Source organism: Pungitius pungitius, unplaced genomic scaffold (genome assembly GCF_949316345.1).
Source record: "Pungitius pungitius unplaced genomic scaffold, fPunPun2.1 scaffold_25, whole genome shotgun sequence".
Taxonomy (NCBI): Eukaryota; Metazoa; Chordata; class Actinopteri; order Perciformes; family Gasterosteidae; genus Pungitius; species Pungitius pungitius.
In genome coordinates, this window is record NW_026909837.1 from 541,141 (window position 1) to 561,079 (window position 19,939).

General features: G+C 46.3%; 34 non-coding genes across 34 annotated transcripts; all 34 read right to left on the reverse strand.

The window, feature by feature from the left end:
* Window positions 1–472: 472 nt before the first annotated feature.
* trnav-cac (transfer RNA valine (anticodon CAC)) lies at window positions 473–545 on the reverse strand. The gene has a single exon. It is a non-coding gene; the product is annotated as a tRNA-Val (tRNA).
* A 1,081-nt stretch (window positions 546–1,626) lies between these two features.
* On the reverse strand, window positions 1,627–1,699 carry trnav-cac (transfer RNA valine (anticodon CAC)). The gene has a single exon. It is a non-coding gene; the product is annotated as a tRNA-Val (tRNA).
* Window positions 1,700–2,203: 504 nt separating this feature from the next.
* trnav-cac (transfer RNA valine (anticodon CAC)) lies at window positions 2,204–2,276 on the reverse strand. The gene has a single exon. It is a non-coding gene; the product is annotated as a tRNA-Val (tRNA).
* Window positions 2,277–2,483: 207 nt separating this feature from the next.
* Window positions 2,484–2,556, reverse strand: trnav-cac (transfer RNA valine (anticodon CAC)). The gene has a single exon. It is a non-coding gene; the product is annotated as a tRNA-Val (tRNA).
* Window positions 2,557–3,060: 504 nt separating this feature from the next.
* On the reverse strand, window positions 3,061–3,133 carry trnav-cac (transfer RNA valine (anticodon CAC)). Its single transcript has one exon. It is a non-coding gene; the product is annotated as a tRNA-Val (tRNA).
* Window positions 3,134–3,637: 504 nt separating this feature from the next.
* Window positions 3,638–3,710, reverse strand: trnav-cac (transfer RNA valine (anticodon CAC)). The gene has a single exon. It is a non-coding gene; the product is annotated as a tRNA-Val (tRNA).
* Window positions 3,711–4,214: 504 nt separating this feature from the next.
* Window positions 4,215–4,287, reverse strand: trnav-cac (transfer RNA valine (anticodon CAC)). Its single transcript has one exon. It is a non-coding gene; the product is annotated as a tRNA-Val (tRNA).
* A 784-nt stretch (window positions 4,288–5,071) lies between these two features.
* Window positions 5,072–5,144, reverse strand: trnav-cac (transfer RNA valine (anticodon CAC)). The gene has a single exon. It is a non-coding gene; the product is annotated as a tRNA-Val (tRNA).
* Window positions 5,145–5,648: 504 nt separating this feature from the next.
* trnav-cac (transfer RNA valine (anticodon CAC)) lies at window positions 5,649–5,721 on the reverse strand. Its single transcript has one exon. It is a non-coding gene; the product is annotated as a tRNA-Val (tRNA).
* A 207-nt stretch (window positions 5,722–5,928) lies between these two features.
* On the reverse strand, window positions 5,929–6,001 carry trnav-cac (transfer RNA valine (anticodon CAC)). The gene has a single exon. It is a non-coding gene; the product is annotated as a tRNA-Val (tRNA).
* Window positions 6,002–6,505: 504 nt separating this feature from the next.
* Window positions 6,506–6,578, reverse strand: trnav-cac (transfer RNA valine (anticodon CAC)). Its single transcript has one exon. It is a non-coding gene; the product is annotated as a tRNA-Val (tRNA).
* A 504-nt stretch (window positions 6,579–7,082) lies between these two features.
* trnav-cac (transfer RNA valine (anticodon CAC)) lies at window positions 7,083–7,155 on the reverse strand. The gene has a single exon. It is a non-coding gene; the product is annotated as a tRNA-Val (tRNA).
* Window positions 7,156–7,461: 306 nt separating this feature from the next.
* Window positions 7,462–7,534, reverse strand: trnav-cac (transfer RNA valine (anticodon CAC)). The gene has a single exon. It is a non-coding gene; the product is annotated as a tRNA-Val (tRNA).
* A 207-nt stretch (window positions 7,535–7,741) lies between these two features.
* trnav-cac (transfer RNA valine (anticodon CAC)) lies at window positions 7,742–7,814 on the reverse strand. Its single transcript has one exon. It is a non-coding gene; the product is annotated as a tRNA-Val (tRNA).
* A 504-nt stretch (window positions 7,815–8,318) lies between these two features.
* On the reverse strand, window positions 8,319–8,391 carry trnav-cac (transfer RNA valine (anticodon CAC)). The gene has a single exon. It is a non-coding gene; the product is annotated as a tRNA-Val (tRNA).
* Window positions 8,392–8,895: 504 nt separating this feature from the next.
* On the reverse strand, window positions 8,896–8,968 carry trnav-cac (transfer RNA valine (anticodon CAC)). Its single transcript has one exon. It is a non-coding gene; the product is annotated as a tRNA-Val (tRNA).
* Window positions 8,969–9,472: 504 nt separating this feature from the next.
* Window positions 9,473–9,545, reverse strand: trnav-cac (transfer RNA valine (anticodon CAC)). Its single transcript has one exon. It is a non-coding gene; the product is annotated as a tRNA-Val (tRNA).
* A 784-nt stretch (window positions 9,546–10,329) lies between these two features.
* Window positions 10,330–10,402, reverse strand: trnav-cac (transfer RNA valine (anticodon CAC)). Its single transcript has one exon. It is a non-coding gene; the product is annotated as a tRNA-Val (tRNA).
* Window positions 10,403–10,906: 504 nt separating this feature from the next.
* Window positions 10,907–10,979, reverse strand: trnav-cac (transfer RNA valine (anticodon CAC)). Its single transcript has one exon. It is a non-coding gene; the product is annotated as a tRNA-Val (tRNA).
* Window positions 10,980–11,483: 504 nt separating this feature from the next.
* Window positions 11,484–11,556, reverse strand: trnav-cac (transfer RNA valine (anticodon CAC)). The gene has a single exon. It is a non-coding gene; the product is annotated as a tRNA-Val (tRNA).
* A 504-nt stretch (window positions 11,557–12,060) lies between these two features.
* Window positions 12,061–12,133, reverse strand: trnav-cac (transfer RNA valine (anticodon CAC)). Its single transcript has one exon. It is a non-coding gene; the product is annotated as a tRNA-Val (tRNA).
* A 784-nt stretch (window positions 12,134–12,917) lies between these two features.
* Window positions 12,918–12,990, reverse strand: trnav-cac (transfer RNA valine (anticodon CAC)). The gene has a single exon. It is a non-coding gene; the product is annotated as a tRNA-Val (tRNA).
* A 504-nt stretch (window positions 12,991–13,494) lies between these two features.
* trnav-cac (transfer RNA valine (anticodon CAC)) lies at window positions 13,495–13,567 on the reverse strand. The gene has a single exon. It is a non-coding gene; the product is annotated as a tRNA-Val (tRNA).
* A 306-nt stretch (window positions 13,568–13,873) lies between these two features.
* trnav-cac (transfer RNA valine (anticodon CAC)) lies at window positions 13,874–13,946 on the reverse strand. Its single transcript has one exon. It is a non-coding gene; the product is annotated as a tRNA-Val (tRNA).
* A 207-nt stretch (window positions 13,947–14,153) lies between these two features.
* trnav-cac (transfer RNA valine (anticodon CAC)) lies at window positions 14,154–14,226 on the reverse strand. The gene has a single exon. It is a non-coding gene; the product is annotated as a tRNA-Val (tRNA).
* Window positions 14,227–14,730: 504 nt separating this feature from the next.
* On the reverse strand, window positions 14,731–14,803 carry trnav-cac (transfer RNA valine (anticodon CAC)). The gene has a single exon. It is a non-coding gene; the product is annotated as a tRNA-Val (tRNA).
* A 504-nt stretch (window positions 14,804–15,307) lies between these two features.
* On the reverse strand, window positions 15,308–15,380 carry trnav-cac (transfer RNA valine (anticodon CAC)). The gene has a single exon. It is a non-coding gene; the product is annotated as a tRNA-Val (tRNA).
* Window positions 15,381–15,884: 504 nt separating this feature from the next.
* trnav-cac (transfer RNA valine (anticodon CAC)) lies at window positions 15,885–15,957 on the reverse strand. Its single transcript has one exon. It is a non-coding gene; the product is annotated as a tRNA-Val (tRNA).
* Window positions 15,958–16,461: 504 nt separating this feature from the next.
* Window positions 16,462–16,534, reverse strand: trnav-cac (transfer RNA valine (anticodon CAC)). Its single transcript has one exon. It is a non-coding gene; the product is annotated as a tRNA-Val (tRNA).
* A 504-nt stretch (window positions 16,535–17,038) lies between these two features.
* trnav-cac (transfer RNA valine (anticodon CAC)) lies at window positions 17,039–17,111 on the reverse strand. Its single transcript has one exon. It is a non-coding gene; the product is annotated as a tRNA-Val (tRNA).
* Window positions 17,112–17,615: 504 nt separating this feature from the next.
* trnav-cac (transfer RNA valine (anticodon CAC)) lies at window positions 17,616–17,688 on the reverse strand. Its single transcript has one exon. It is a non-coding gene; the product is annotated as a tRNA-Val (tRNA).
* Window positions 17,689–18,192: 504 nt separating this feature from the next.
* trnav-cac (transfer RNA valine (anticodon CAC)) lies at window positions 18,193–18,265 on the reverse strand. The gene has a single exon. It is a non-coding gene; the product is annotated as a tRNA-Val (tRNA).
* A 784-nt stretch (window positions 18,266–19,049) lies between these two features.
* trnav-cac (transfer RNA valine (anticodon CAC)) lies at window positions 19,050–19,122 on the reverse strand. Its single transcript has one exon. It is a non-coding gene; the product is annotated as a tRNA-Val (tRNA).
* A 504-nt stretch (window positions 19,123–19,626) lies between these two features.
* trnav-cac (transfer RNA valine (anticodon CAC)) lies at window positions 19,627–19,699 on the reverse strand. The gene has a single exon. It is a non-coding gene; the product is annotated as a tRNA-Val (tRNA).
* Window positions 19,700–19,939: the final 240 nt, after the last annotated feature.

Here is a 19,939-nt window from a genome sequence, read left to right on the forward strand (position 1 = left end):
CTGCTCTTTGCAGATGATCTTGGTCTGACGGCTTCATCAGGATTTGACTTTGATCACAATGAAAGAGTTTGAAGACATTTGTAAAGAGGTTGGGATGGAAGTCAGCTCCTACATACATGTACGAGACCGTGGTTCTCAGCCAAGGAGTGGAGAAATTCTCAACGTTGGCCTGGAGTGATGTTCATCCCCAATAATACAGAATTATAGTGCATACCTCCTCTTAACCCCGGCCAGATACCTGCCAATTAAATATACTCAATGAGTCCTCGTTAGTATAGTGGACAGTATCTCTGCTTGTCACGCAAAAGACCAGGGTTCGATTCCCTGACGGGGAGTTTCTTGTTAATAAGCCACGAATAAATCTGTTGGCTTCATCAGAGAGTTGAATTTTGCAGAAACTAGACGAGTGGTCTTTAATGACCAATCGAGAGAAGATATTCCGCTGCAGAGTAAACCAAAAAAAAGACGATATTGTTTCCGCCCAGTTTCGAACTGGGGACCTTTCGCGTGTGAGGCGAACGTGATGACCACTACACCACGGAAACGGCGGCTTGTTTGGCATTGGGCATATGGCCCTCTGCTCTTTGCAGATGATCTTGGTCTGACGGCTTCATCAGGATTTGACTTTGATCACAATGAAAGAGTTTGAAGACATTTGTAAAGAGGTTGGGATGGAAGTCAGCTCCTACATACATGTACGAGACCGTGGTTCTCAGCCAAGGAGTGGAGAAATTCTCAACGTTGGCCCGGAGTGATGTTCATCCCCAATAATACAGAATTATAGTGCATACCTCCTCTTAACCCCGGCCAGATACCTGCCAATTAAATATACTGAAGGAGTCCTCGTTAGTATAGTGGACAGTATCTCTGCTTGTCACGCAGAAGACCAGGGTTCGATTCCCTGACGGGGAGTTTCTTGTTAATAAGCCACGAATAAATCTGTTGGCTTCATCAGTGAGTTGAATTTTGCAGAAACTAGACGAGTGGTCTTTAATGACCAATCGAGAGAAGATATTCCGCTGCAGAGTAAACCAAAAAAAAGACGATATTGTTTCTGCCCAGTTTCGAACTGGGGACCTTTCGCGTGTGAGGCGAACGTGATGACCACTACACCACGGAAACGGCGGCTTGTTTGGCATTGGGCATATGGCCCTCTGCTCTTTGCAGATGATCTTGGTCTGACGGCTTCATCAGGATTTGACTTTGATCACAATGAAAGAGTTTGAAGACATTTGTAAAGAGGTTGGGATGGAAGTCAGCTCCTACATACATGTACGAGACCGTGGTTCTCAGCCAAGGAGTGGAGAAATTCTCAACGTTGGCCCGGAGTGATGTTCATCCCCAATAATACAGAATTATAGTGCATACCTCCTCTTAACCCCGGCCAGATACCTGCCAATTAAATATACTCAAGGAGTCCTCGTTAGTATAGTGGACAGTATCTCTGCTTGTCACGCAAAAGACCAGGGTTCGATTCCCTGACGGGGAGTTTCTTGTTAATAAGCCACGAATAAATCTGTTGGCTTCATCAGAGAGTTGAATTTTGCAGAAACTAGACGAGTGGTCTTTAATGACCAATCGAGAGAAGATATTCCGCTGCAGAGTAAACCAAAAAAAAGACGATATTGTTTCCGCCCAGTTTCGAACTGGGGACCTTTCGCGTGTGAGGCGAACGTGATGACCACTACACCACGGAAACGGCGGCTTGTTTGGCATTGGGCATATGGCCCTCTGCTCTTTGCAGATGATCTTGGTCTGACGGCTTCATCAGGATTTGACTTTGATCACAATGAAAGAGTTTGAAGACATTTGTAAAGATGTTGGGATGGAAGTCAGCTCCTACATACATGTACGAGACCGTGGTTCTCAGCCAAGGAGTGGAGAAATTCTCAACGTTGGCCCGGAGTGATGTTCATCCCCAATAATACAGAATTATAGTGCATACCTCCTCTTAACCCCGGCCAGATACCTGCCAATTAAATATACTGAAGGAGTCCTCGTTAGTATAGTGGACAGTATCTCTGCTTGTCACGCAGAAGACCAGTGTTCGATTCCCTGACGGGGAGTTTCTTGTTAATAAGCCACGAATAAATCTGTTGGCTTCATCAGAGAGTTAAATTTTGCAGAAACTAGACGAGTGGTCTTTAATGACCAATCGAGAGAAGATATTCCGCTGCAGAGTAAACCAAAAAAAAAACGATATTGTTTCCGCCCAGTTTCGAACTGGGGACCTTTCGCGTGTGAGGCGAACGTGATGACCACTACACCACGGAAACGGCGGCTTGTTTGGCATTGGGCATATGGCCCTCTGCTCTTTGCAGATGATCTTGGTCTGACGGCTTCATCAGGAGTTGACTTTGATCACAATGAAAGAGTTTGAAGACATTTGTAAAGAGGTTGGGATGGAAGTCAGCTCCTACATACATGTACAAGGGCGTGGTTCTCAGCCAAGGAGTGGAGAAAAGCTCAACGTCAGCCTGGAGTGTTTCCGCCCAGTTTCGAACTGGGGACCTTTCGCGTGTGAGGCGAACGTGATGACCACTACACCACGGAAACGGCGGCTTGTTTGGCATTGGGCATATGGCCCTCTGCTCTTTGCAGATGATCTTGGTCTGACGGCTTCATCAGGAGTTGACTTTGATCACAATGAAAGAGTTTGAAGACATTTGTAAAGAGGTTGGGATGGAAGTCAGCTCCTACATACATGTACGAGACCGTGGTTCTCAGCCAAGGAGTGGAGAAATTCTCAACGTTGGCCCGGAGTGATGTTCATCCCCAATAATACAGAATTATAGTGCATACCTCCTCTTAACCCCGGCCAGATACCTGCCAATTAAATATACTCAAGGAGTCCTCGTTAGTATAGTGGACAGTATCTCTGCTTGTCACGCAGAAGACCAGGGTTCGATTCCCTGACGGGGAGTTTCTTGTTAATAAGCCACGAATAAATCTGTTGGCTTCATCAGAGAGTTGAATTTTGCAGAAACTAGACGAGTGGTCTTTAATGACCAATCGAGAGAAGATATTCCGCTGCAGAGTAAACCAAAAAAAAGACGATATTGTTTCCGCCCAGTTTCGAACTGGGGACCTTTCGCGTGTGAGGCGAACGTGATGACCACTACACCACGGAAACGGCGGCTTGTTTGGCATTGGGCATATGGCCCTCTGCTCTTTGCAGATGATCTTGGTCTGACGGCTTCATCAGGATTTGACTTTGATCACAATGAAAGAGTTTGAAGACATTTGTAAAGAGGTTGGGATGGAAGTCAGCTCCTACATACATGTACGAGACCGTGGTTCTCAGCCAAGGAGTGGAGAAATTCTCAACGTTGGCCCGGAGTGATGTTCATCCCCAATAATACAGAATTATAGTGCATACCTCCTCTTAACCCCGGCCAGATACCTGCCAATTAAATATACTCAAGGAGTCCTCGTTAGTATAGTGGACAGTATCTCTGCTTGTCACGCAAAAGACCAGGGTTCGATTCCCTGACGGGGAGTTTCTTGTTAATAAGCCACGAATAAATCTGTTGGCTTCATCAGAGAGTTGAATTTTGCAGAAACTAGACGAGTGGTCTTTAATGACCAATCGAGAGAAGATATTCCGCTGCAGAGTAAACCAAAAAAAAGACGATATTGTTTCCGCCCAGTTTCGAACTGGGGACCTTTCGCGTGTGAGGCGAACGTGATGACCACTACACCACGGAAACGGCGGCTTGTTTGGCATTGGGCATATGGCCCTCTGCTCTTTGCAGATGATCTTGGTCTGACGGCTTCATCAGGATTTGACTTTGATCACAATGAAAGAGTTTGAAGACATTTGTAAAGAGGTTGGGATGGAAGTCAGCTCCTACATACATGTACGAGACCGTGGTTCTCAGCCAAGGAGTGGAGAAATTCTCAACGTTGGCCCGGAGTGATGTTCATCCCCAATAATACAGAATTATAGTGCATACCTCCTCTTAACCCCGGCCAGATACCTGCCAATTAAATATACTGAAGGAGTCCTCGTTAGTATAGTGGACAGTATCTCTGCTTGTCACGCAGAAGACCAGGGTTCGATTCCCTGACGGGGAGTTTCTTGTTAATAAGCCACGAATAAATCTGTTGGCTTCATCAGAGAGTTGAATTTTGCAGAAACTAGACGAGTGGTCTTTAATGACCAATCGAGAGAAGATATTCCGCTGCAGAGTAAACCAAAAAAAAGACGATATTGTTTCCGCCCAGTTTCGAACTGGGGACCTTTCGCGTGTGAGGCGAACGTGATGACCACTACACCACGGAAACGGCGGCTTGTTTGGCATTGGGCATATGGCCCTCTGCTCTTTGCAGATGATCTTGGTCTGACGGCTTCATCAGGATTTGACTTTGATCACAATGAAAGAGTTTGAAGACATTTGTAAAGAGGTTGGGATGGAAGTCAGCTCCTACATACATGTACGAGACCGTGGTTCTCAGCCAAGGAGTGGAGAAATTCTCAACGTTGGCCCGGAGTGATGTTCATCCCCAATAATACAGAATTATAGTGCATACCTCCTCTTAACCCCGGCCAGATACCTGCCAATTAAATATACTGAAGGAGTCCTCGTTAGTATAGTGGACAGTATCTCTGCTTGTCACGCAGAAGACCAGGGTTCGATTCCCTGACGGGGAGTTTCTTGTTAATAAGCCACGAATAAATCTGTTGGCTTCATCAGAGAGTTGAATTTTGCAGAAACTAGACGAGTGGTCTTTAATGACCAATCGAGAGAAGATATTCCGCTGCAGAGTAAACCAAAAAAAAAACGATATTGTTTCTGCCCAGTTTCGAACTGGGGACCTTTCGCGTGTGAGGCGAACGTGATGACCACTACACCACGGAAACGGTGGCTTGTTTGGCATTGGGCATATGGCCCTCTGCTCTTTGCAGATGATCTTGGTCTGACGGCTTCATCAGGAGTTGACTTTGATCACAATGAAAGAGTTTGAAGACATTTGTAAAGAGGTTGGGATGGAAGTCAGCTCCTACATACATGTACAAGGGCGTGGTTCTCAGCCAAGGAGTGGAGAAAAGCTCAACGTCAGCCTGGAGTGTTTCCGCCCAGTTTCGAACTGGGGACCTTTCGCGTGTGAGGCGAACGTGATGACCACTACACCACGGAAACGGCGGCTTGTTTGGCATTGGGCATATGGCCCTCTGCTCTTTGCAGATGATCTTGGTCTGACGGCTTCATCAGGATTTGACTTTGATCACAATGAAAGAGTTTGAAGACATTTGTAAAGATGTTGGGATGGAAGTCAGCTCCTACATACATGTACGAGACCGTGGTTCTCAGCCAAGGAGTGGAGAAATTCTCAACGTTGGCCCGGAGTGATGTTCATCCCCAATAATACAGAATTATAGTGCATACCTCCTCTTAACCCCGGCCAGATACCTGCCAATTAAATATACTGAAGGAGTCCTCGTTAGTATAGTGGACAGTATCTCTGCTTGTCACGCAGAAGACCAGGGTTCGATTCCCTGACGGGGAGTTTCTTGTTAATAAGCCACGAATAAATCTGTTGGCTTCATCAGAGAGTTAAATTTTGCAGAAACTAGACGAGTGGTCTTTAATGACCAATCGAGAGAAGATATTCCGCTGCAGAGTAAACCAAAAAAAAAACGATATTGTTTCCGCCCAGTTTCGAACTGGGGACCTTTCGCGTGTGAGGCGAACGTGATGACCACTACACCACGGAAACGGCGGCTTGTTTGGCATTGGGCATATGGCCCTCTGCTCTTTGCAGATGATCTTGGTCTGACGGCTTCATCAGGAGTTGACTTTGATCACAATGAAAGAGTTTGAAGACATTTGTAAAGAGGTTGGGATGGAAGTCAGCTCCTACATACATGTACAAGGGCGTGGTTCTCAGCCAAGGAGTGGAGAAAAGCTCAACGTCAGCCTGGAGTGTTTCCGCCCAGTTTCGAACTGGGGACCTTTCGCGTGTGAGGCGAACGTGATGACCACTACACCACGGAAACGGCGGCTTGTTTAGCATTGGGCATATGGCCCTCTGCTCTTTGCAGATGATCTTGGTCTGACGGCTTCATCAGGAGTTGACTTTGATCACAATGAAAGAGTTTGAAGACATTTGTAAAGAGGTTGGGATGGAAGTCAGCTCCTACATACATGTACGAGACCGTGGTTCTCAGCCAAGGAGTGGAGAAATTCTCAACGTTGGCCCGGAGTGATGTTCATCCCCAATAATACAGAATTATAGTGCATACCTCCTCTTAACCCCGGCCAGATACTTGCCAATTAAATATACTCAAGGAGTCCTCGTTAGTATAGTGGACAGTATCTCTGCTTGTCATGCAGAAGACCAGGGTTCGATTCCCTGACGGGGAGTTTCTTGATAATAAGCCACGAATAAATCTGTTGGCTTCATCAGAGAGTTGAATTTTGCAGAAACTAGACGAGTGGTCTTTAATGACCAATCGAGAGAAGATATTCCGCTGCAGAGTAAACCAAAAAAAAGACGATATTGTTTCCGCCCAGTTTCGAACTGGGGACCTTTCGCGTGTGAGGCGAACGTGATGACCACTACACCACGGAAACGGCGGCTTGTTTGGCATTGGGCATATGGCCCTCTGCTCTTTGCAGATGATCTTGGTCTGACGGCTTCATCAGGATTTGACTTTGATCACAATGAAAGAGTTTGAAGACATTTGTAAAGAGGTTGGGATGGAAGTCAGCTCCTACATACATGTACGAGACCGTGGTTCTCAGCCAAGGAGTGGAGAAATTCTCAACGTTGGCCCGGAGTGATGTTCATCCCCAATAATACAGAATTATAGTGCATACCTCCTCTTAACCCCGGCCAGATACCTGCCAATTAAATATACTCAAGGAGTCCTCGTTAGTATAGTGGACAGTATCTCTGCTTGTCACGCAAAAGACCAGGGTTCGATTCCCTGACGGGGAGTTTCTTGTTAATAAGCCACGAATAAATCTGTTGGCTTCATCAGAGAGTTGAATTTTGCAGAAACTAGACGAGTGGTCTTTAATGACCAATCGAGAGAAGATATTCCGCTGCAGAGTAAACCAAAAAAAAGACGATATTGTTTCCGCCCAGTTTCGAACTGGGGACCTTTCGCGTGTGAGGCGAACGTGATGACCACTACACCACGGAAACGGCGGCTTGTTTGGCATTGGGCATATGGCCCTCTGCTCTTTGCAGATGATCTTGGTCTGACGGCTTCATCAGGATTTGACTTTGATCACAATGAAAGAGTTTGAAGACATTTGTAAAGAGGTTGGGATGGAAGTCAGCTCCTACATACATGTACGAGACCGTGGTTCTCAGCCAAGGAGTGGAGAAATTCTCAACGTTGGCCCGGAGTGATGTTCATCCCCAATAATACAGAATTATAGTGCATACCTCCTCTTAACCCCGGCCAGATACCTGCCAATTAAATATAAACCCAAAAAAAACCGATATTGTTTCCGCCCAGTTTCGAACTGGGGACCTTTCGCGTGTGAGGCGAACGTGATGACCACTACACCACGGAAACGGCGGCTTGTTTGGCATTGGGCATATGGCCCTCTGCTCTTTGCAGATGATCTTGGTCTGACGGCTTCATCAGGAGTTGACTTTGATCACAATGAAAGAGTTTGAAGACATTTGTAAAGAGGTTGGGATGGAAGTCAGCTCCTACATACATGTACGAGACCGTGGTTCTCAGCCAAGGAGTGGAGAAAAGCTCAACGTCAGCCTGGAGTGTTTCCGCCCAGTTTCGAACTGGGGACCTTTCGCGTGTGAGGCGAACGTGATGACCACTACACCACGGAAACGGCGGCTTGTTTAGCATTGTGCATATGGCCCTCTGCTCTTTGCAGATGATCTTGGTCTGACGGCTTCATCAGGAGTTGACTTTGATCACAATGAAAGAGTTTGAAGACATTTGTAAAGAGGTTGGGATGGAAGTCAGCTCCTACATACATGTACGAGACCGTGGTTCTCAGCCAAGGAGTGGAGAAATTCTCAACGTTGGCCCGGAGTGATGTTCATCCCCAATAATACAGAATTATAGTGCATACCTCCTCTTAACCCCGGCCAGATACTTGCCAATTAAATATACTCAAGGAGTCCTCGTTAGTATAGTGGACAGTATCTCTGCTTGTCACGCAGAAGACCAGGGTTCGATTCCCTGACGGGGAGTTTCTTGTTAATAAGCCACGAATAAATCTGTTGGCTTCATCAGAGAGTTGAATTTTGCAGAAACTAGACGAGTGGTCTTTAATGACCAATCGAGAGAAGATATTCCGCTGCAGAGTAAACCAAAAAAAAGACGATATTGTTTCCGCCCAGTTTCGAACTGGGGACCTTTCGCGTGTGAGGCGAACGTGATGACCACTACACCACGGAAACGGCGGCTTGTTTGGCATTGGGCATATGGCCCTCTGCTCTTTGCAGATGATCTTGGTCTGACGGCTTCATCAGGATTTGACTTTGATCACAATGAAAGAGTTTGAAGACATTTGTAAAGAGGTTGGGATGGAAGTCAGCTCCTACATACATGTACGAGACCGTGGTTCTCAGCCAAGGAGTGGAGAAATTCTCAACGTTGGCCCGGAGTGATGTTCATCCCCAATAATACAGAATTATAGTGCATACCTCCTCTTAACCCCGGCCAGATACCTGCCAATTAAATATACTCAAGGAGTCCTCGTTAGTATAGTGGACAGTATCTCTGCTTGTCACGCAAAAGACCAGGGTTCGATTCCCTGACGGGGAGTTTCTTGTTAATAAGCCACGAATAAATCTGTTGGCTTCATCAGAGAGTTGAATTTTGCAGAAACTAGACGAGTGGTCTTTAATGACCAATCGAGAGAAGATATTCCGCTGCAGAGTAAACCAAAAAAAAGACGATATTGTTTCCGCCCAGTTTCGAACTGGGGACCTTTCGCGTGTGAGGCGAACGTGATGACCACTACACCACGGAAACGGCGGCTTGTTTGGCATTGGGCATATGGCCCTCTGCTCTTTGCAGATGATCTTGGTCTGACGGCTTCATCAGGATTTGACTTTGATCACAATGAAAGAGTTTGAAGACATTTGTAAAGAGGTTGGGATGGAAGTCAGCTCCTACATACATGTACGAGACCGTGGTTCTCAGCCAAGGAGTGGAGAAATTCTCAACGTTGGCCCGGAGTGATGTTCATCCCCAATAATACAGAATTATAGTGCATACCTCCTCTTAACCCCGGCCAGATACCTGCCAATTAAATATACTGAAGGAGTCCTCGTTAGTATAGTGGACAGTATCTCTGCTTGTCACGCAGAAGACCAGGGTTCGATTCCCTGACGGGGAGTTTCTTGTTAATAAGCCACGAATAAATCTGTTGGCTTCATCAGAGAGTTGAATTTTGCAGAAACTAGACGAGTGGTCTTTAATGACCAATCGAGAGAAGATATTCCGCTGCAGAGTAAACCAAAAAAAAGACGATATTGTTTCCGCCCAGTTTCGAACTGGGGACCTTTCGCGTGTGAGGCGAACGTGATGACCACTACACCACGGAAACGGCGGCTTGTTTGGCATTGGGCATATGGCCCTCTGCTCTTTGCAGATGATCTTGGTCTGACGGCTTCATCAGGATTTGACTTTGATCACAATGAAAGAGTTTGAAGACATTTGTAAAGAGGTTGGGATGGAAGTCAGCTCCTACATACATGTACGAGACCGTGGTTCTCAGCCAAGGAGTGGAGAAATTCTCAACGTTGGCCCGGAGTGATGTTCATCCCCAATAATACAGAATTATAGTGCATACCTCCTCTTAACCCCGGCCAGATACCTGCCAATTAAATATACTGAAGGAGTCCTCGTTAGTATAGTGGACAGTATCTCTGCTTGTCACGCAGAAGACCAGGGTTCGATTCCCTGACGGGGAGTTTCTTGTTAATAAGCCACGAATAAATCTGTTGGCTTCATCAGAGAGTTGAATTTTGCAGAAACTAGACGAGTGGTCTTTAATGACCAATCGAGAGAAGATATTCCGCTGCAGAGTAAACCAAAAAAAAAACGATATTGTTTCTGCCCAGTTTCGAACTGGGGACCTTTCGCGTGTGAGGCGAACGTGATGACCACTACACCACGGAAACGGTGGCTTGTTTGGCATTGGGCATATGGCCCTCTGCTCTTTGCAGATGATCTTGGTCTGACGGCTTCATCAGGAGTTGACTTTGATCACAATGAAAGAGTTTGAAGACATTTGTAAAGAGGTTGGGATGGAAGTCAGCTCCTACATACATGTACAAGGGCGTGGTTCTCAGCCAAGGAGTGGAGAAAAGCTCAACGTCAGCCTGGAGTGTTTCCGCCCAGTTTCGAACTGGGGACCTTTCGCGTGTGAGGCGAACGTGATGACCACTACACCACGGAAACGGCGGCTTGTTTGGCATTGGGCATATGGCCCTCTGCTCTTTGCAGATGATCTTGGTCTGACGGCTTCATCAGGAGTTGACTTTGATCACAATGAAAGAGTTTGAAGACATTTGTAAAGAGGTTGGGATGGAAGTCAGCTCCTACATACATGTACGAGACCGTGGTTCTCAGCCAAGGAGTGGAGAAATTCTCAACGTTGGCCCGGAGTGATGTTCATCCCCAATAATACAGAATTATAGTGCATACCTCCTCTTAACCCCGGCCAGATACCTGCCAATTAAATATACTCAAGGAGTCCTCGTTAGTATAGTGGACAGTATCTCTGCTTGTCACGCAGAAGACCAGGGTTCGATTCCCTGACGGGGAGTTTCTTGTTAATAAGCCACGAATAAATCTGTTGGCTTCATCAGAGAGTTGAATTTTGCAGAAACTAGACGAGTGGTCTTTAATGACCAATCGAGAGAAGATATTCCGCTGCAGAGTAAACCAAAAAAAAGACGATATTGTTTCCGCCCAGTTTCGAACTGGGGACCTTTCGCGTGTGAGGCGAACGTGATGACCACTACACCACGGAAACGGCGGCTTGTTTGGCATTGGGCATATGGCCCTCTGCTCTTTGCAGATGATCTTGGTCTGACGGCTTCATCAGGATTTGACTTTGATCACAATGAAAGAGTTTGAAGACATTTGTAAAGAGGTTGGGATGGAAGTCAGCTCCTACATACATGTACGAGACCGTGGTTCTCAGCCAAGGAGTGGAGAAATTCTCAACGTTGGCCCGGAGTGATGTTCATCCCCAATAATACAGAATTATAGTGCATACCTCCTCTTAACCCCGGCCAGATACCTGCCAATTAAATATACTCAAGGAGTCCTCGTTAGTATAGTGGACAGTATCTCTGCTTGTCACGCAAAAGACCAGGGTTCGATTCCCTGACGGGGAGTTTCTTGTTAATAAGCCACGAATAAATCTGTTGGCTTCATCAGAGAGTTGAATTTTGCAGAAACTAGACGAGTGGTCTTTAATGACCAATCGAGAGAAGATATTCCGCTGCAGAGTAAACCAAAAAAAAGACGATATTGTTTCCGCCCAGTTTCGAACTGGGGACCTTTCGCGTGTGAGGCGAACGTGATGACCACTACACCACGGAAACGGCGGCTTGTTTGGCATTGGGCATATGGCCCTCTGCTCTTTGCAGATGATCTTGGTCTGACGGCTTCATCAGGATTTGACTTTGATCACAATGAAAGAGTTTGAAGACATTTGTAAAGAGGTTGGGATGGAAGTCAGCTCCTACATACATGTACGAGACCGTGGTTCTCAGCCAAGGAGTGGAGAAATTCTCAACGTTGGCCCGGAGTGATGTTCATCCCCAATAATACAGAATTATAGTGCATACCTCCTCTTAACCCCGGCCAGATACCTGCCAATTAAATATACTGAAGGAGTCCTCGTTAGTATAGTGGACAGTATCTCTGCTTGTCACGCAGAAGACCAGGGTTCGATTCCCTGACGGGGAGTTTCTTGTTAATAAGCCACGAATAAATCTGTTGGCTTCATCAGAGAGTTGAATTTTGCAGAAACTAGACGAGTGGTCTTTAATGACCAATCGAGAGAAGATATTCCGCTGCAGAGTAAACCAAAAAAAAGACGATATTGTTTCCGCCCAGTTTCGAACTGGGGACCTTTCGCGTGTGAGGCGAACGTGATGACCACTACACCACGGAAACGGCGGCTTGTTTGGCATTGGGCATATGGCCCTCTGCTCTTTGCAGATGATCTTGGTCTGACGGCTTCATCAGGATTTGACTTTGATCACAATGAAAGAGTTTGAAGACATTTGTAAAGAGGTTGGGATGGAAGTCAGCTCCTACATACATGTACGAGACCGTGGTTCTCAGCCAAGGAGTGGAGAAATTCTCAACGTTGGCCCGGAGTGATGTTCATCCCCAATAATACAGAATTATAGTGCATACCTCCTCTTAACCCCGGCCAGATACCTGCCAATTAAATATACTGAAGGAGTCCTCGTTAGTATAGTGGACAGTATCTCTGCTTGTCACGCAGAAGACCAGGGTTCGATTCCCTGACGGGGAGTTTCTTGTTAATAAGCCACGAATAAATCTGTTGGCTTCATCAGAGAGTTGAATTTTGCAGAAACTAGACGAGTGGTCTTTAATGACCAATCGAGAGAAGATATTCCGCTGCAGAGTAAACCAAAAAAAAAACGATATTGTTTCTGCCCAGTTTCGAACTGGGGACCTTTCGCGTGTGAGGCGAACGTGATGACCACTACACCACGGAAACGGTGGCTTGTTTGGCATTGGGCATATGGCCCTCTGCTCTTTGCAGATGATCTTGGTCTGACGGCTTCATCAGGAGTTGACTTTGATCACAATGAAAGAGTTTGAAGACATTTGTAAAGAGGTTGGGATGGAAGTCAGCTCCTACATACATGTACAAGGGCGTGGTTCTCAGCCAAGGAGTGGAGAAAAGCTCAACGTCAGCCTGGAGTGTTTCCGCCCAGTTTCGAACTGGGGACCTTTCGCGTGTGAGGCGAACGTGATGACCACTACACCACGGAAACGGCGGCTTGTTTGGCATTGGGCATATGGCCCTCTGCTCTTTGCAGATGATCTTGGTCTGACGGCTTCATCAGGAGTTGACTTTGATCACAATGAAAGAGTTTGAAGACATTTGTAAAGAGGTTGGGATGGAAGTCAGCTCCTACATACATGTACGAGACCGTGGTTCTCAGCCAAGGAGTGGAGAAATTCTCAACGTTGGCCCGGAGTGATGTTCATCCCCAATAATACAGAATTATAGTGCATACCTCCTCTTAACCCCGGCCAGATACCTGCCAATTAAATATACTCAAGGAGTCCTCGTTAGTATAGTGGACAGTATCTCTGCTTGTCACGCAGAAGACCAGGGTTCGATTCCCTGACGGGGAGTTTCTTGTTAATAAGCCACGAATAAATCTGTTGGCTTCATCAGAGAGTTGAATTTTGCAGAAACTAGACGAGTGGTCTTTAATGACCAATCGAGAGAAGATATTCCGCTGCAGAGTAAACCAAAAAAAAGACGATATTGTTTCCGCCCAGTTTCGAACTGGGGACCTTTCGCGTGTGAGGCGAACGTGATGACCACTACACCACGGAAACGGCGGCTTGTTTGGCATTGGGCATATGGCCCTCTGCTCTTTGCAGATGATCTTGGTCTGACGGCTTCATCAGGATTTGACTTTGATCACAATGAAAGAGTTTGAAGACATTTGTAAAGAGGTTGGGATGGAAGTCAGCTCCTACATACATGTACGAGACCGTGGTTCTCAGCCAAGGAGTGGAGAAATTCTCAACGTTGGCCCGGAGTGATGTTCATCCCCAATAATACAGAATTATAGTGCATACCTCCTCTTAACCCCGGCCAGATACCTGCCAATTAAATATAAACCCAAAAAAAACCGATATTGTTTCCGCCCAGTTTCGAACTGGGGACCTTTCGCGTGTGAGGCGAACGTGATGACCACTACACCACGGAAACGGCGGCTTGTTTGGCATTGGGCATATGGCCCTCTGCTCTTTGCAGATGATCTTGGTCTGACGGCTTCATCAGGAGTTGACTTTGATCACAATGAAAGAGTTTGAAGACATTTGTAAAGAGGTTGGGATGGAAGTCAGCTCCTACATACATGTACAAGGGCGTGGTTCTCAGCCAAGGAGTGGAGAAAAGCTCAACGTCAGCCTGGAGTGTTTCCGCCCAGTTTCGAACTGGGGACCTTTCGCGTGTGAGGCGAACGTGATGACCACTACACCACGGAAACGGCGGCTTGTTTAGCATTGTGCATATGGCCCTCTGCTCTTTGCAGATGATCTTGGTCTGACGGCTTCATCAGGAGTTGACTTTGATCACAATGAAAGAGTTTGAAGACATTTGTAAAGAGGTTGGGATGGAAGTCAGCTCCTACATACATGTACGAGACCGTGGTTCTCAGCCAAGGAGTGGAGAAATTCTCAACGTTGGCCCGGAGTGATGTTCATCCCCAATAATACAGAATTATAGTGCATACCTCCTCTTAACCCCGGCCAGATACTTGCCAATTAAATATACTCAAGGAGTCCTCGTTAGTATAGTGGACAGTATCTCTGCTTGTCACGCAGAAGACCAGGGTTCGATTCCCTGACGGGGAGTTTCTTGTTAATAAGCCACGAATAAATCTGTTGGCTTCATCAGAGAGTTGAATTTTGCAGAAACTAGACGAGTGGTCTTTAATGACCAATCGAGAGAAGATATTCCGCTGCAGAGTAAACCAAAAAAAAGACGATATTGTTTCCGCCCAGTTTCGAACTGGGGACCTTTCGCGTGTGAGGCGAACGTGATGACCACTACACCACGGAAACGGCGGCTTGTTTGGCATTGGGCATATGGCCCTCTGCTCTTTGCAGATGATCTTGGTCTGACGGCTTCATCAGGATTTGACTTTGATCACAATGAAAGAGTTTGAAGACATTTGTAAAGAGGTTGGGATGGAAGTCAGCTCCTACATACATGTACGAGACCGTGGTTCTCAGCCAAGGAGTGGAGAAATTCTCAACGTTGGCCCGGAGTGATGTTCATCCCCAATAATACAGAATTATAGTGCATACCTCCTCTTAACCCCGGCCAGATACCTGCCAATTAAATATACTCAAGGAGTCCTCGTTAGTATAGTGGACAGTATCTCTGCTTGTCACGCAAAAGACCAGGGTTCGATTCCCTGACGGGGAGTTTCTTGTTAATAAGCCACGAATAAATCTGTTGGCTTCATCAGAGAGTTGAATTTTGCAGAAACTAGACGAGTGGTCTTTAATGACCAATCGAGAGAAGATATTCCGCTGCAGAGTAAACCAAAAAAAAGACGATATTGTTTCCGCCCAGTTTCGAACTGGGGACCTTTCGCGTGTGAGGCGAACGTGATGACCACTACACCACGGAAACGGCGGCTTGTTTGGCATTGGGCATATGGCCCTCTGCTCTTTGCAGATGATCTTGGTCTGACGGCTTCATCAGGATTTGACTTTGATCACAATGAAAGAGTTTGAAGACATTTGTAAAGAGGTTGGGATGGAAGTCAGCTCCTACATACATGTACGAGACCGTGGTTCTCAGCCAAGGAGTGGAGAAATTCTCAACGTTGGCCCGGAGTGATGTTCATCCCCAATAATACAGAATTATAGTGCATACCTCCTCTTAACCCCGGCCAGATACCTGCCAATTAAATATACTGAAGGAGTCCTCGTTAGTATAGTGGACAGTATCTCTGCTTGTCACGCAGAAGACCAGGGTTCGATTCCCTGACGGGGAGTTTCTTGTTAATAAGCCACGAATAAATCTGTTGGCTTCATCAGAGAGTTGAATTTTGCAGAAACTAGACGAGTGGTCTTTAATGACCAATCGAGAGAAGATATTCCGCTGCAGAGTAAACCAAAAAAAAGACGATATTGTTTCCGCCCAGTTTCGAACTGGGGACCTTTCGCGTGTGAGGCGAACGTGATGACCACTACACCACGGAAACGGCGGCTTGTTTGGCATTGGGCATATGGCCCTCTGCTCTTTGCAGATGATCTTGGTCTGACGGCTTCATCAGGAGTTGACTTTGATCACAATGAAAGAGTTTGAAGACATTTGTAAAGAGGTTGGGATGGAAGTCAGCTCCTACATACATGTACGAGACCGTGGTTCTCAGCCAAGGAGTGGAGAAATTCTCAACGTTGGCCCGGAGTGATGTTCATCCCCAATAATACAGAATTATAGTGCATACCTCCTCTTAACCCCGGCCAGATACCTGCCAATTAAATATACTGAAGGAGTCCTCGTTAGTATAGTGGACAGTATCTCTGCTTGTCACGCAAAAGACCAGGGTTCGATTCCCTGACGGGGAATTTCTTGTTAATAAGCCACGAATAAATCTGTTGGCTTCATCAGAGAGTTGAATTTTGCAGAAACTAGACGAGTGGTCTTTAATGACCAATCGAGAGAAGATATTCCGCTGCAGAGTAAACCAAAAAAAAGACGATATTGTTTCCGCCCAGTTTCGAACTGGGGACCTTTCGCGTGTGAGGCGAACGTGATGACCACTACACCACGGAAACGGCGGCTTGTTTGGCATTGGGCATATGGCCCTCTGCTCTTTGCAGATGATCTTGGTCTGACGGCTTCATCAGGATTTGACTTTGATCACAATGAAAGAGTTTGAAGACATTTGTAAAGATGTTGGGATGGAAGTCAGCTCCTACATACATGTACGAGACCGTGGTTCTCAGCCAAGGAGTGGAGAAATTCTCAACGTTGGCCCGGAGTGATGTTCATCCCCAATAATACAGAATTATAGTGCATACCTCCTCTTAACCCCGGCCAGATACCTGCCAATTAAATATACTGAAGGAGTCCTCGTTAGTATAGTGGACAGTATCTCTGCTTGTCACGCAGAAGACCAGGGTTCGATTCCCTGACGGGGAGTTTCTTGTTAATAAGCCACGAATAAATCTGTTGGCTTCATCAGAGAGTTGAATTTTGCAGAAACTAGACGAGTGGTCTTTAATGACCAATCGAGAGAAGATATTCCGCTGCAGAGTAAACCAAAAAAAAGACGATATTGTTTCCGCCCAGTTTCGAACTGGGGACCTTTCGCGTGTGAGGCGAACGTGATGACCACTACACCACGGAAACGGCGGCTTGTTTGGCATTGGGCATATGGCCCTCTGCTCTTTGCAGATGATCTTGGTCTGACGGCTTCATCAGGATTTGACTTTGATCACAATGAAAGAGTTTGAAGACATTTGTAAAGAGGTTGGGATGGAAGTCAGCTCCTACATACATGTACGAGACCGTGGTTCTCAGCCAAGGAGTGGAGAAATTCTCAACGTTGGCCCGGAGTGATGTTCATCCCCAATAATACAGAATTATAGTGCATACCTCCTCTTAACCCCGGCCAGATACCTGCCAATTAAATATACTCAAGGAGTCCTCGTTAGTATAGTGGACAGTATCTCTGCTTGTCACGCAAAAGACCAGGGTTCGATTCCCTGACGGGGAGTTTCTTGTTAATAAGCCACGAATAAATCTGTTGGCTTCATCAGAGAGTTGAATTTTGCAGAAACTAGACGAGTGGTCTTTAATGACCAATCGAGAGAAGATATTCCGCTGCAGAGTAAACCAAAAAAAAGACGATATTGTTTCCGCCCAGTTTCGAACTGGGGACCTTTCGCGTGTGAGGCGAACGTGATGACCACTACACCACGGAAACGGCGGCTTGTTTGGCATTGGGCATATGGCCCTCTGCTCTTTGCAGATGATCTTGGTCTGACGGCTTCATCAGGATTTGACTTTGATCACAATGAAAGAGTTTGAAGACATTTGTAAAGAGGTTGGGATGGAAGTCAGCTCCTACATACATGTACGAGACCGTGGTTCTCAGCCAAGGAGTGGAGAAATTCTCAACGTTGGCCCGGAGTGATGTTCATCCCCAATAATACAGAATTATAGTGCATACCTCCTCTTAACCCCGGCCAGATACCTGCCAATTAAATATACTGAAGGAGTCCTCGTTAGTATAGTGGACAGTATCTCTGCTTGTCACGCAGAAGACCAGGGTTCGATTCCCTGACGGGGAGTTTCTTGTTAATAAGCCACGAATAAATCTGTTGGCTTCATCAGAGAGTTGAATTTTGCAGAAACTAGACGAGTGGTCTTTAATGACCAATCGAGAGAAGATATTCCGCTGCAGAGTAAACCAAAAAAAAGACGATATTGTTTCCGCCCAGTTTCGAACTGGGGACCTTTCGCGTGTGAGGCGAACGTGATGACCACTACACCACGGAAACGGCGGCTTGTTTGGCATTGGGCATATGGCCCTCTGCTCTTTGCAGATGATCTTGGTCTGACGGCTTCATCAGGATTTGACTTTGATCACAATGAAAGAGTTTGAAGACATTTGTAAAGAGGTTGGGATGGAAGTCAGCTCCTACATACATGTACGAGACCGTGGTTCTCAGCCAAGGAGTGGAGAAATTCTCAACGTTGGCCCGGAGTGATGTTCATCCCCAATAATACAGAATTATAGTGCATCCCTCCTCTTAACCCCGGCCAGATACCTGCCAATTAAATATACTGAAGGAGTCCTCGTTAGTATAGTGGACAGTATCTCTGCTTGTCACGCAGAAGACCAGGGTTCGATTCCCTGACGGGGAGTTTCTTGTTAATAAGCCACGAATAAATCTGTTGGCTTCATCAGAGAGTTGAATTTTGCAGAAACTAGACGAGTGGTCTTTAATGACCAATCGAGAGAAGATATTCCGCTGCAGAGTAAACCAAAAAAAAAACGATATTGTTTCTGCCCAGTTTCGAACTGGGGACCTTTCGCGTGTGAGGCGAACGTGATGACCACTACACCACGGAAACGGTGGCTTGTTTGGCATTGGGCATATGGCCCTCTGCTCTTTGCAGATGATCTTGGTCTGACGGCTTCATCAGGAGTTGACTTTGATCACAATGAAAGAGTTTGAAGACATTTGTAAAGAGGTTGGGATGGAAGTCAGCTCCTACATACATGTACAAGGGCGTGGTTCTCAGCCAAGGAGTGGAGAAAAGCTCAACGTCAGCCTGGAGTGTTTCCGCCCAGTTTCGAACTGGGGACCTTTCGCGTGTGAGGCGAACGTGATGACCACTACACCACGGAAACGGCGGCTTGTTTGGCATTGGGCATATGGCCCTCTGCTCTTTGCAGATGATCTTGGTCTGACGGCTTCATCAGGATTTGACTTTGATCACAATGAAAGAGTTTGAAGACATTTGTAAAGAGGTTGGGATGGAAGTCAGCTCCTACATACATGTACGAGACCGTGGTTCTCAGCCAAGGAGTGGAGAAATTCTCAACGTTGGCCCGGAGTGATGTTCATCCCCAATAATACAGAATTATAGTGCATACCTCCTCTTAACCCCGGCCAGATACCTGCCAATTAAATATACTCAAGGAGTCCTCGTTAGTATAGTGGACAGTATCTCTGCTTGTCACGCAAAAGACCAGGGTTCGATTCCCTGACGGGGAGTTTCTTGTTAATAAGCCACGAATAAATCTGTTGGCTTCATCAGAGAGTTGAATTTTGCAGAAACTAGACGAGTGGTCTTTAATGACCAATCGAGAGAAGATATTCCGCTGCAGAGTAAACCAAAAAAAAGACGATATTGTTTCCGCCCAGTTTCGAACTGGGGACCTTTCGCGTGTGAGGCGAACGTGATGACCACTACACCACGGAAACGGCGGCTTGTTTGGCATTGGGCATATGGCCCTCTGCTCTTTGCAGATGATCTTGGTCTGACGGCTTCATCAGGATTTGACTTTGATCACAATGAAAGAGTTTGAAGACATTTGTAAAGAGGTTGGGATGGAAGTCAGCTCCTACATACATGTACGAGACCGTGGTTCTCAGCCAAGGAGTGGAGAAATTCTCAACGTTGGCCCGGAGTGATGTTCATCCCCAATAATACAGAATTATAGT